Source organism: Narcine bancroftii, chromosome 6 (genome assembly GCF_036971445.1).
Source record: "Narcine bancroftii isolate sNarBan1 chromosome 6, sNarBan1.hap1, whole genome shotgun sequence".
Classification (NCBI taxonomy): Eukaryota; Metazoa; Chordata; class Chondrichthyes; order Torpediniformes; family Narcinidae; genus Narcine; species Narcine bancroftii.
Genome location: NC_091474.1, coordinates 220721014 through 220734099, shown reverse-complemented (window position 1 = coordinate 220734099; position 13086 = coordinate 220721014). Strand labels below are relative to the sequence as shown.

The 13086-nt window shown below is 40.4% G+C and overlaps 1 long non-coding RNA gene across 2 annotated transcripts in view; it reads left to right on the top strand.

Annotated features, from left to right (window-relative positions):
• The window catches only part of LOC138735535 (uncharacterized), an 81696-nt gene that overhangs the window by 45661 nt on the left and 22949 nt on the right, over window positions 1-13086 (top strand). The window contains exon 4 of one of the 2 annotated variants that reach the window (XR_011339750.1): window positions 11970-12287. The exons of the other annotated variant lie outside the window; for it this stretch is intronic. This is a non-coding gene — a long non-coding RNA (uncharacterized lncRNA). Of the gene's footprint in view, window positions 1-11969; window positions 12288-13086 lie in introns of those variants that run through there. 2 annotated transcript variants of the gene reach the window in all.

Here is a 13086-nt window from a genome sequence, read left to right as displayed (position 1 = left end):
TAAAGGATAAAGGAGGAAACATATGCCTGGAGGTCCTAAATTAATATTTTGCTTCAGTATTCACAAGAGAAAATAACCTTGATCAGGGTGAGGTCAGAATTGAACAGGCTTGTGTATTGGACATTGTTGATATTAAAGAAGTGGAAGAGTTGGGTCTTCTTAAAAGCATTAAGATTGATAAGTCCCTGGGGCTGGATGCAATATACCCACGGTTGTTGTGGGAAGTGAGGGAAGAGATATTTGGGGCAATAGCTATGATCATTAAGTCCTCTTTGGCTGCCGATGTGGTGCAAGAGGATTGGAGAATGACATATGTAGTCCCCTTGTTTAAAACAAGCAATAGGGAGAATCCAGGGAATTATAGACTGGTGAGTCTTACATCAGTGGAGTGCAAACTACTGAAGAAGATGCTTAAGGATAGGATCTATGAGCATTTGAAGAAGTATCGTCTACTCAAGGATAGTCAGAATCACTTTGTGAAGGAAAGGTCGTGCCTCACAAAACTAATTGAGTTTTTTGAGGAGGCAACAAAAAAAAATTGATGAAGGTAGGGTGGTAGATGTGGTCTACATGGATTTTAGCAAGGCATTTGACAAGGTTCCCCACAAGAAACTCATCCAGAAAGTCAAGAACATTGGCTCTGAGGATAAAAATTTGTCTTGTAGGAACAAAGCAGAGAGTAGTAGTGGAAAGAAAGTATTCTGCCTGGAGGTCAGTGACTAATGGAGTGCCACAAAAATCTGTTTTGGAGCCCTTGGTCTTTGTGATTGTTATACATGGTCTGGATGAAGAGGTGGAAGAATGGATCAATAGGTTTGCAGATGACACAAGGTTGGAGGAGTTGTAGATGGAGCTGAAAGTTGTTGAAGGTTAGTAGAGGATATAGACAGGATGCAGAGTTGGGCAGAAAAGTGGCAGATGGAGTTCAATCCAGTTAAGTGTCAGGTGATGCATTTTTGAAGGACAAACCAAAAGGCTGAGTACAGGGTTAATGGTTAGTTGCTTAAGATTGTGGATGAACAAAGGTACCTTGGGGTCCAAATCAATACATCCCTCAGCATAGGCTGATAGGATAGTTAAGAAGGACTATGGGATGTTGGGCTTAATTAATAATTGGATTGACTTCAAGAGTAGAGAGGTCATATTGCAACTCTACAAATCTCTGTTGAGACTACACTTAGAGAGTTGTATTCAATTCTGGTCACCTCATTACAGGAAGGATGTGGAAGCTATGGATTAGGTGCAGAGCAGATTTACCAGGATTTTGTCTGGATTGGAAAGGTTATCAGAGCTGGGACTTTTTCTTTGAAACATAGAAGAATGAGAGGAGACTTAATGGAGGTCTACAAGATTATGAAAGGCATAGATAGGGTGAAGAGCCAGCACCTGTTTCCCAGGGTAGGAATAGCAAACACCAGAGGACATATATATACAAAGTGAAGGGAGGGAACTTTAGGGAAGCCATCAGTGGTTTTTTTTTAATGCAGAGTTTTTTAGGTGTCTGGAATGCCTTGCCAGGGTTGGTGGTGATGGCTGAAACATTAGGGGCATTTAAGAGACTCTTAGACAGGCACGTGGATGGAAGTAAAATAGAGGGTTACAGAGTAGGGAGGGCTTAGTACTTTTTAAAAAAAGGAATATATGGGTCAAAACAACATCAAGGGCTGAAGGGGCTGTACTGTGCTGTAATGTACTATGTTTTATGTTGACTAGACCTCTTCCCGCCCTGTCTCCTGTAAGAATTCTACTCCTTTCTCTCAATTCCTCTGTCTACACTGCATCTGATCTCAGGATGAGGTCTTCGATTCCACAACATCTGCAATGTCTTCCTTCTTCAGAAAGCATGGCTTCCCCTCTATTTCCTGTACATTTACCATGGAACCCTCTCCCCAGATTCGAGAGAACAGTGTCCTTAACTACCACCCTGACAGCCTTTATATCCAATATATTTTCCACCACCGAAAAGGATTCCCACCTCTAGACATATCTTCTCCTCTCCTCCCTTCAGCACTTTCTGTAAGGATCTTTCCCTCCAATTGCCAACTTGGTGCCTACACGTGTTCATAAGAAGTACAACACTTGTATTTACACCTCCTCCCTCACCACGCAGTCCTTCCAAATTAAGCAACACTTCAGTTGTGGAATCTGTTGGGATCATTCACTGAATCCATTGTTCCTGGTGCAGCCTCCTCTACATCAAGGAGATTGGACGCAGACTGGGAAATCGCTTCATTGAGCATCTTCACTCGGTCCACTTCAACAGCAAGGACCTCCTAGTGGCCAGGCTCTTCAATTCCACACCCAACTGCCACACTGACAATAATCTCATGTACTGCCAAGTTGAGCCCACCTGAAAATTGGAGGAACTACTTTATATTCCATCTCATCAGTCTCCAACCAGACGGCATTGATTTTCTCCAATTTCCATTATCTCCCTCTCCAATTCTCTCTCTTTTCCTTCTATCTACCTTCCTCCAGTTTCCCATACACTTCCCATCCTTCTCCTATGAGGGAGCTGTCCTTCTTAGCCTCTTGTCCTCCCCGTCATCTCAGCTTCTACCTTTCTACCTCCTCTCATTACTTGTTAGCCTGTGTTCCTCCCCTTCCCGTTTCCCGTTCCCCGCCACCCCCCCCCCCCACCCCCACCACCGCCCTCACATTTTATTTAGGCATCTCTCTGTCAGCAATCCTGAAAAAGGATCTCAGGCCTGAAATGGCAACTGCCTTTCACTTTCTGTGGATTGTACATGACCTACTGAGTTTCTCCAGCAATTCTGTATTTTGTTTTACCTCTTTAAAAGGGTCTCTTCTATGTTTTTGATGAACAGCGTTTTTTAATGGAAGATAGAAACAATTGCTAAGTAAACTGTTGAATATTAATGCCACCCAATTGCACAAGCTAAAGTCATGAATTTATGTTTCAATGTATAAACAGGCCTTAATCCAACAGTCTTAACCCTTTCACTTTTTTATAATTTCCACATCCTTTTTGCTATTTGTCAGAATTGGTTTCTCACATTCTTAAAGAAAATGAAATAATGTGGAATGCATTATCCGAGGAGCAATGGAGGAAGGCGCACAATATATAAAATACACACACGCACACACACAGCATATATAGCTGATTGGAGCAAAAGAGGTCAGGTGACCTAAGGAGCAGCAGCAGTTAGAATTTAAAAAAGGGTGATGAAGCAGCTGAATTGCTTGGAGGAAGAAGCTGAGTAGCTCTACAAAAGTGAGGGACTGTGTAGCGGAGCAGTCATCCTTGGAGTGGACTGAGTCAGAGTGGTAAGGCTTTGGCTCTACAGGCTTCAGTGAGAACAGGTGAGAGGTGAGGAATAGTAGGAGTTGAAGTAAGGAAGGGCCACCCTTTTCAAGGAACAAAAAGGATTCAGATATCATATATATCATATATTTTGTTCCACTAGTCATAAACAGTGGGAATGGCAGCCAAGGCAGGGGAAAGCTCCTCTTGCAGAATGTGGATCGTCAGGGAAGCCAGCAGTATCCCTAACAACTTCATCTGGGAGAAGTGCATCCAGCTGAAGCTCCTGGCAAGCCAAATTAAGGAATTGGTGCTAAAGTTGGATGAACTCCAGATCATTTGGGAGGCAGAGGGGGTGGTAGACAGGAGTCACAGGGACACTATCACACCCAGGAGGCAGGAGGAGGGTAGATGGGTGACGATCAGGAAAGTGAACAGCAGGCAGTCCAGGGCACTCCTGTGGCCGTTACCCTCAAAAGCAAGTATACAATTTTGGACACTGTTGGGTGAAACAACCTATCAGGGACAAGCCACAGTGATCAGGGCTCTGGCACAGAGTCTGATTCTGTGGCTAAGAAGGAAAGGGAGGAGAAGCGGTGAGCTGTAGTAATAGGGGATTCCATGCTTAAGGGGACAGATAAGAGGTTTCCTCCCTTGGGCCAGGATCCGAGATATCTTAGATCGAGTTCATGGCATTCTCAGAAGGGAGGGTGAGCAGCCAGATGTCATGATCAATATAGGGACCAATGATGTGAGTAGGAAAGGTGAGGACATCCTGCAAGGAGAGTTCAGGGAATTAGGCACTAGGTTGAAGGATTGAACTTCCAGGGTTGCGTTCTCAGGATTGCTACCCATGCCACGTGCTAGTGAGGTTAGAAATAGGAGGATAATGCAGCTTAACACGCAGCTAAAGACATGATGCAGGAGGGAGGGCCTCAGGTTTCTTATCATTTGGCTCTCTTCCAGGGAAGGTGGGATTTGTTCTGATGGGATGATTTGCATCTAAATTGGAGGGGGGACTAATATCCTTGTGGAGGTTATGCTAGTGGTGCTCTGGTGAGTTTAAACTAGATTTGTAGGGGGGTGGGAACCACAGTGCAAAGCAGGTAGAGGAACAGAGGAGGGAAAAGATTATTTGAAAATTGCATGCACTGTTAGAAATCAATGGCTTGTACATGGTGGAAATGTTCTCAGGTACATCTATTTCAATGGAGTATTGTTGCAGACGAGCTTAGTGCATGGATTGGCATGTGGAATTATGACATCGTGGCCATTAGAGAATCTTGGTTGTAGGAGGGGCAGGACTGGCAGCTCAATGTTCCAGACTTCCGCTGTTTTAGACATGATAGAATGGGGGGGGGGGTTGGGGGGAGTGGAATTGAAAGGAGAAGGAGTGGCATTGCCTGTCAGGGAAAATGTCACAGTTGTGCTCATGCAGGACAGACCAGAGGGCTTGTCTACTGAGGTTATACGGATGGAGCTGAGAAATGGGAAAGGCCAGACCACATTCGTGGGATTCTATTATAGACTGCCCAATATTCAACAAGAATTGGAGGAGCAAATCTCTAGTGAGAGAGCACACACCTGGAGGAAACATAAGGTTGTGATAATTCCATATACCATTTTCACCCAACAGTGTCCATTTTCACACCGACATGTCTATCCATGGCCTTGAGCACTGCCAAAGCAAGGCTACCTGCAAATTGAATGAAGAACAGCTTATGTTCCATCTGGTGACTCTCCAACCAGATGGCATTAACATTGACTTCGCCAATTTCCATTAAGTCTCTCTCTTTCCCTTTCTATTTCCTTTCATGATTCTCCCCACCTCATTCCTTCCCTCTCAGAAGTTTTCTCTTCTACTCTCCCACCTGTATCTTATTTGGACCTACCTGATTGGCTGTACTCCTCTCCTATCTCCCCCCCACCCCCCAACCACCATTTTTTACACATGCCTGCTTGTTTTTTTGCTCATACTTTGATGGACTTAGGCCCAAAACGTTGGTTACCCTTTACTTCCTATAGACGCCACAGGACAGGCTGAGTTTTTCCAGCACATTTGTGCATTGCACATATCCCCAACCTCTCAGACTTTCTCATTTAACTCCAACCATTGAAAACCCATCTATACTCATCCCTTCTCCAGGCAATTGCTTCATTGTATTTTATATAGTTTATATTTATAGTTTTATATATACATAGTTTTATATATATATCTATCTTTGGCTTGGCTTCGCGGACGAAGATTTATGGAGGGGGTAAAAAGTCCACGTCAGCTGCAGGCTCGTTTGTGGCTGACCAGTCCGATGCGGGACAGGCAGACACGATTGCAGCGGTTGCAAGGGAAAATTGGTTGGTTGGGGTTGGGTGTTGGGTTTTTCCTCCTTTGCCTTTTGTCAGTGAGGTGGGCTCTGCGGTCTTCTTCAAAGGAGGCTGCTGCCCGCCAAACTGTGAGGCGCCAAGATGCACGGTTTGAGGCGTTATCAGCCCACTGGCGGTGGTCAATGTGGCAGGCACCAAGAGATTTCTTTAGACAGTCCTTGTACCTTTTCTTTGGTGCACCTCTGTCACGGTGGCCAGTGGAGAGCTCGCCATATAATACGATCTTGGGAAGGCGATGGTCCTCCATTCTGGAGACGTGACCCATCCAGCGCAGCTGGATATAGATATATATACATAGTTTAAATATATATATATATATATATATATATATATATATAGTTTTATATATATATATATATATATATATATATCTGTCTGTCTATCTACCTATAGTCATCATGGCTATCCCTCATGTTGAGGATAATGGTTTTCATTTCATTGATCTATTTATGGGCTCTCAAGTGGCTTATGTCCAATCTTGGAAAATGGCCCAAACAGTAAAGACACCTGTGCATGTATTTGTTTAACTCGCACTTGATGTTGCACTCCAAGAATTCCCCATTTATTTTCACTTCTTGTTTATTTATATATCTGGAAGTTAGACAATATATTGGTGATTGTTAGAAGGAGATGATAACAACACTGTTCACGTATTACATTTTAGAACATTTATCAAATCAAAGATTGCAAAACTCGCACTGCATTTAATAATAAAGAAATCAGCAAAACAGACCACTTAGTCAAGCATGTCTACTGGTGTTTGTGTTTGACCAGTTAATGTAGTGGTTAGCGCATCCGGGATTCGAATCCTGTGCTGTCTGTAAGGAGTTTGTACGTTCTCTGCATGGATTTCCTCCAGATGCTCCAATTTCCTCTCACAATTCAAAATATGGTGTAGGCCGATTGGGTGTAATTTGCCAGGATTGTCTTGTGGGCTGAAAAGGCCCTGTTAACATGCTGTATGTCTAAATTTAAAAAAAATAAAGTTGTCTCCTCCTGTCTCCTTAATAACCTCCTGCCAGTATTTCCTTCTATTCTCTTATTCTTTTCATCCTCATGCACCTCTTTGATTTCCACATAATAGCACCAGCATTTTCTTCTTGTCATTCTGATATTATTTTTCCTGTGGAAAAGAAGGATGGAAAATATATATTGCTGTGGAATAGGTTCACATAGGTTTGTTCAACATTGCAGGTTGAATGGCCTGCAGTGTGCTGTAATGTTATTGCTAAAAGGACTTAATTCACGCACCCAGCTTTTAATGATGACACCCTTATTCAAGGGAAGGAAGTGATATCACAAAACAAGCATTCCTTCAATACTTCTATAAACCTCACTGGGCGATTATGATGTGACTAAACAAATGAAAATATTATTGATCTTGTGGTGATGATATTTGCCATAAAAGAATGATAATTTAGTTCCTCATTCCACAGACATTAGCTGGCCAATTAAGTGTTTTCAGGACTTTCTGCTTTTACAATTAAAGGAACAAGATAAACCTGTTATTTCTCTTCTCCAACAAAACAACGCATTTCATTTGGAAATTGTTGTTCGAATGACTGACCAGGAAATAGCAATTCTTTCCAACAATGCTGGATAATATGTGATGGCCCACCCACTGCCCAAACCAATCAAGTGAAGAGAGGGTGTAAGTTCTCCATATATTTCAGGTGTTCATGACCCACATCTAAGTGCGACTGGGTTAAAATGTAGATTCATTTTGTAAACAATCCACGAATTCTAAATTTCAATCAAATTGTACTGACTATCAGGCCTACAAAATGAGGATCTTTATCATCTTAATCTCAGATTCCTGACAGTTTTCCACTCTATTGACATCGATGAAAGAAAACCAAATACACAGTTTTAATAATAAACTTGACTATTTACCTTCTTAGTCCAAATTCTACCTATTTCAGAAGAACCATTTAATGTCTAAAAAGGTAATTATTACTGGGATATGATCCACCACGTAGTTATTTAAAGTGCTGCTTGTTCAAATGCACCTTATTTGATGATCATTGACATAGTGGACTGAAGGGATATAACATTGCTAGTGTCATACCAATAGGATCAGATTTCTGTTTTATGGCATCAGTCTGTCCATGCATCAGTGTTTATAAATTACTGTTTAATGGATGAAAACCATCATAATACTCTGTCCTATCCTTCACCCGATGGGAAGTGTTAGTTTAAAGGAGCACACTGATGATGAGTGAAGTGATAAACGGCTAGAGATAACGTTCTTCTTGGCAGCACCAGCCATATTCCTTAGAAGGTGCAAGAACCAACATTTCTTTCATTTCTGCATGTTCAATCCAAACAATCACATTATGGAAGAGGCGGTTTGCCTAGCAGTTGGCGCAATGCCATTACAGTGCCAGCAATCCGGGTTCAAATCTGGCGCTGTCTGTGAGGAGTTTGTACATTCTCCCCATGACTGAGTGGGTTTCCTCTGGGCGCTCCAATTCCCTCCCACCCTACAGGTTCATTTAGGTTTTTGGGCGGCACGGGCTCATGGGCCTGAAGGGCCTATTCTTGTGCGGTGTCTAATTTTTTTTTAATGAGCAGAGGCTCATGGACATTCTAACACAAGTTAGAACAGCACATGGAAAGTACCCAGTTTGTCTTTCACTAAGCAACAAGTGAAGATTTCCTTTGAACACGGTATGGAGTACAAGTCATCTTCAAGCCTGATCCACTCTCTTGTGCTCAAGGGTTTCATGGGCCAGAAAGGCCATCTGTTGTGCAATATCATTAATTTTTTTTTAAAACCTGTATGTTCACTTGATGTGATTAATATACAAGGATGCCCAAATCCCTCTAAACACCAACACTTTTATCTCTCTCTCCGTCCAAAAAGAATAAATAAGTTTTTCAGTTTTTGTATCAAAGTGGATGATTTCATTTTTTTCCTCATTATATTCCATTTCTCAAGACTTGTCCACCTTTCTACATCCCTATTCACTTCAGCTCTCATGCTCTACGATAGTTTAGGAAGGTTAGCTATGTCTTCTTTGTTGTTTCTCTGTTCCCCATTCTACCTATTTTTTTCCTGTCTCAGTCTGTAAGGGACCCTTATTAATTACTCTTTTTTACTTACCTTCAAAAGCTTTTAACGTTTAGTTTTCTGCTTCTCACTAGGTAAATCTTGTATTTTACTTTCTTATCCTCTTCTGTGTCTTAGTCCACCTTTGCTAGGTTCTAAAATACTGCTATTTCTATCAATTGTATGTTTCTTCCTTTGATCTAATGCTATCTTTAACCTCTTTTAATAGCCATAGTGGGATCATTTTTCCTTCGTATGTTAGACTTGCATATACTTTTGTTGTAAACGATAAAACCCTTAAATATTAGTCATAGGTTTTTATTTTAATAACTTTTAAGATAATTTCCCAATTTATTATAGCCATATCTTTCCTGATACATTTGTAATTCACTTGTTTTAATTTAATTGTTTTTAAATTAAACACTTTTAATTCTGTATATATTATGATCCCTTAACTAACAATTAAAATTGCCAATTAAGCTGTTGGATTGTAGAATACTAGATCTTACATAGCATATTCTTTGGTTGGTGCGTCAACATACAATTCTCGAACTATTCATCTAAACTCTGTTTAATGCTTTGGATGCAAGCCTAGTTATTTGATTCACTAGAACATGTTCAACTCAAATGATGCACATCACAGCAGAATAGCTCCTTCCTTCCCCAATACTGGGGCCAGTACAACATGAATTAAAACCATTTCTCCTATACCTATCTTTTAGTTCTCTGATCTTCAAATCAGATACTATTTATTGTCATGTAATTATTTTTCCTCAAAATATTCTTTATTCTCAATAAATTATTTACAAAAGAGAAAACCATTCAAAGTCGTTTCACACCCAGATTGTCAATCACATCCATAAATTCCCATCAAGGTTCATGTAACATTTGTTTTCTAATTACATCATTACCACCCCTATGGTACCTTATCACATCTCCCCCTTCTGTTGTTTGAGGGACTTCACCTCAGTCTCAGCTCCTCAATGGCCAGTAATGGGAGGACTCTACACTGTGGTCCTTCCTCACATGGTCCTCGTGATGGCTGCATTAAGCCTCTGAACATCCAGTAGAACATATTCCTGCAGCCTGAAGTGTGCCAGTGGGCAGCATTCCCTCACTGACATCTCCATGTCCTGAAAGACGAGTAGTTTTTGGGCAGACCAAAGTGTGATCGAGTTGATGGTCTTCCAGCAGTTCTGGATGTCTGACTCTGTGTGCGTCCTCAGGAACAGCCTGTCGATCAGAGAGCACTCTGTCACATGCTGCTGGGGATGAACTGTGCCAAACACCCTTGCATCATTCTCCACACATTCTTAGCGAATATGCATTCATCAAAGAGGTGGGCAATTACCTCCACTCCACTGTAGCCATCTTGAGGACCTGAGTAGTCAGTGATGTCAGAACCTTGACAGTTCTGCCTTTTAATTTGAATATTAGCCACTCATATTCTTTTATGAGAACCTCCTTTTATTCTAATTTCTCTCCAACTCCAAGGAAATTACCTTTAATGTGGCATCAGATTGGCCACACATAACTGCAGAGAACAGTGTCTAACCTTACTGCCCCTTATCTCTGCCACATTTCTCTTCATTTCCTCAGAAACTATATTCTCTCATGCTAAATTGTTGTGGTTAATGTGCTCATTTTACAATCTGTGCACATTCCAGAATCACCACACTTGTTGGACAAGTACCAAGGCTGAGAGCCCTGAGACACAACCTTCTGCATTCCCTGCCTTGACATAGCACCCTCTATCTCTCTTGATGTAACAGTTGTTTCACTTAATTTAAGGAGTATTATTGCATCTTGAAAATGTCCTGATAGTTTGCCCCTCCTTGGTGCACCATGGAATCCATGTCTTGTAGTCTAGCTCATCATCAACGCTCAACCAAAGTTCCTAGCTCTGTAGGGATATCCTGCAGATGGGTTCCATTTGCTCCCACCTCCAACAGTTGTAACAAGCTACTTTTATGGAGTAGTTTGCAGTTGTCACATATAACAGGATAGTCATGAATATGAAAAATCACAGGATCCAAGAAAGAATATAATGAATGATCTAAAATTGGCTCATTGGCAAGAAGCAAACAGTAACAGTTGACCAGTTTGTTTGTGACAGCTTGGCTATTACCAATATGATTCCACAATGTTCGGTCATTATCTCTCTGTAGTAAAGAATTGAGGAGGTTTGCAATGGATGTGATTGACAGTGAAAAGAGTAAGTTTTAAAGTGTATGAAGATATAAATTGCTTGTTTGGGCATCTGAGAAAGTGAAAAAGTTTTGGGAAGATCTAAATCAGGTATTAAAAAAAATCACAAAAAGCAACAGACCAAAAAAGCCAGAGATCTTTCTTCTAAGTAATATAAGAAGTAAAGAATTAGGCCTCAAACTGGATGAAGCACAAAAAAGATTTATTATGATAGCCTGAGCTGCAGCAAAAAAATGTATAATGTCAACTTGGAAATCAGAAATGAGCCTGAGAATACAGCAATGGTACATAGAAATGAATAAATGTATTCCATTGGAAAAAATAACATATAATTTAAAAAATAAAGTCACATTATTTGAACAAATTTGGGAACCGTATATGGAACACAACAGAGAGGACTTACTGCGGACCTCCACCCCCTAAAATGATAAAATTAGAAGAAGACAAAATGACCTGATCCAGTGTGTAAAAGTAGATGACACAATTTTCTTGTTTATTTTCATTGTGTGATGACATTGTTTAATGTTTTTATTGATTTGTATATGTTGAATGTTTAATTGGCTTGGAGGGGGGTGGGAAGGTAGGGGGGGAAAGGGGAGAAAATGCTACTGTGTATATTTAAGAGGGAAATGTTTGTATGTATTTTGATTGATGTGGTTAACAGTGTGAAAAATTTTTAAAAAATTAAAAAAAGATATAAATTGCTCGCCAGTTGAGCAGAAATGCAACAAATGTAATTGAATGTTTTGAAACCAAGAAGACTAGGAGGGCACATTTGTGGAAAATACAATTCTGAGAGGTCTAGAAAGAGTTGGCCAGCAAGGTTATTTCATTAATTCAACTTGGTCCTTTTTAATATTATCATACCCCCTCAAACAGCGCAGTTAGTTGAAAGTCTGACATGTCTTTGGGTATACCAAGGTGCCATGCAGAAATTCAAAGTTGCATATCTTTGTAAAAAAATTATATACAATTTGAGGAGCAAATACCCTATTTTTTTTGCAAATTTGGAACCTGTATACCCAAATAATAGGATTAACTTTATTCTTCCTATATCTCTAGACCTGCAAGATTCTCCTCTGACTGTTTATGAAGAATCTGAAGATACGTCCTGGTTGACACCTCTCTCTGTGATCCAAAAACTATCTTATTTTCTTTCTTTTTATTTCTTATACATATAGAGTCACTATAGGGGCTTAGGAGAGAGGGGGGTTTTGGGATAGTGTGAAAACCATCATATATGTAACTTTAATTAGTTTTTTGAAATCTCTATTATATTAATTATGATTACTACATGTATGCAATTATTTAAATAAAATATTAAAAAAGGAAAAGGAGAATCCCAAGAAATTCCATGTATATTAAGACCAAAGGGTGATTGTGGAGAGAATAGGACCCTGTAAGGATCAATGTTGTCGAATACGTGTGGAGTCACAGGAGACAGATGAGCTCTTGATTGAATATTTCTCATTTGCAATTGTCCTGGAAATGTCAAGGAAGTTAGAAACTTCAGGGAAGAGAATAGTGATGTCTTGAAACATATCCACGTTATAGCATTTTAAATCGTATAAAAGTGTATAAATCCATGAGAACTGACCAAGTATATCCAAAAATAGTCTGAGAAGCCAGGGAAGAAATTGTTGGGCAGTTGGCAAGGATACTTGTATTATCATTAGTCACTGGACAGGACAGCAGCAAATATCATGCCTTCATTTAAGAAGTGCTGCAAGGTCAAATTAGGGAACTACAGGCTGATCAGCTTAACATCAGTAGTGAGAAAGTTGAATGTAGAACAGAAGAAACTGGCCCTTTGGCATATGTGTCTGTGCCAAACATGATATACAACTCAAATTAAAACAATGCTGCTTTCACCTGATGGATATCCTTGCATCCCCTTCATGTTTTTGTGTCTATCTAGAAGTGTCCACCCTATCAATACTTTTCATGATTTTATAAATCTGGAGGGGCTTCTGAGAGACAGGATATTCCCAATTTAGAAAGGCAAGCAAGCACTGAGTAGGTAGGGATAGTCAGCATGGTTTTGTGCTTTGGAAATTGTGTCTCGTGAATATGACTGAGGTTTAGGAAGAGGTGACAAAGAAAATTGATGAGAGCAGGGTCATAGAAATTGTTTGCATGCACTATAGCAAGGCGTTGAGAACATCCCATTGGTCTGGAG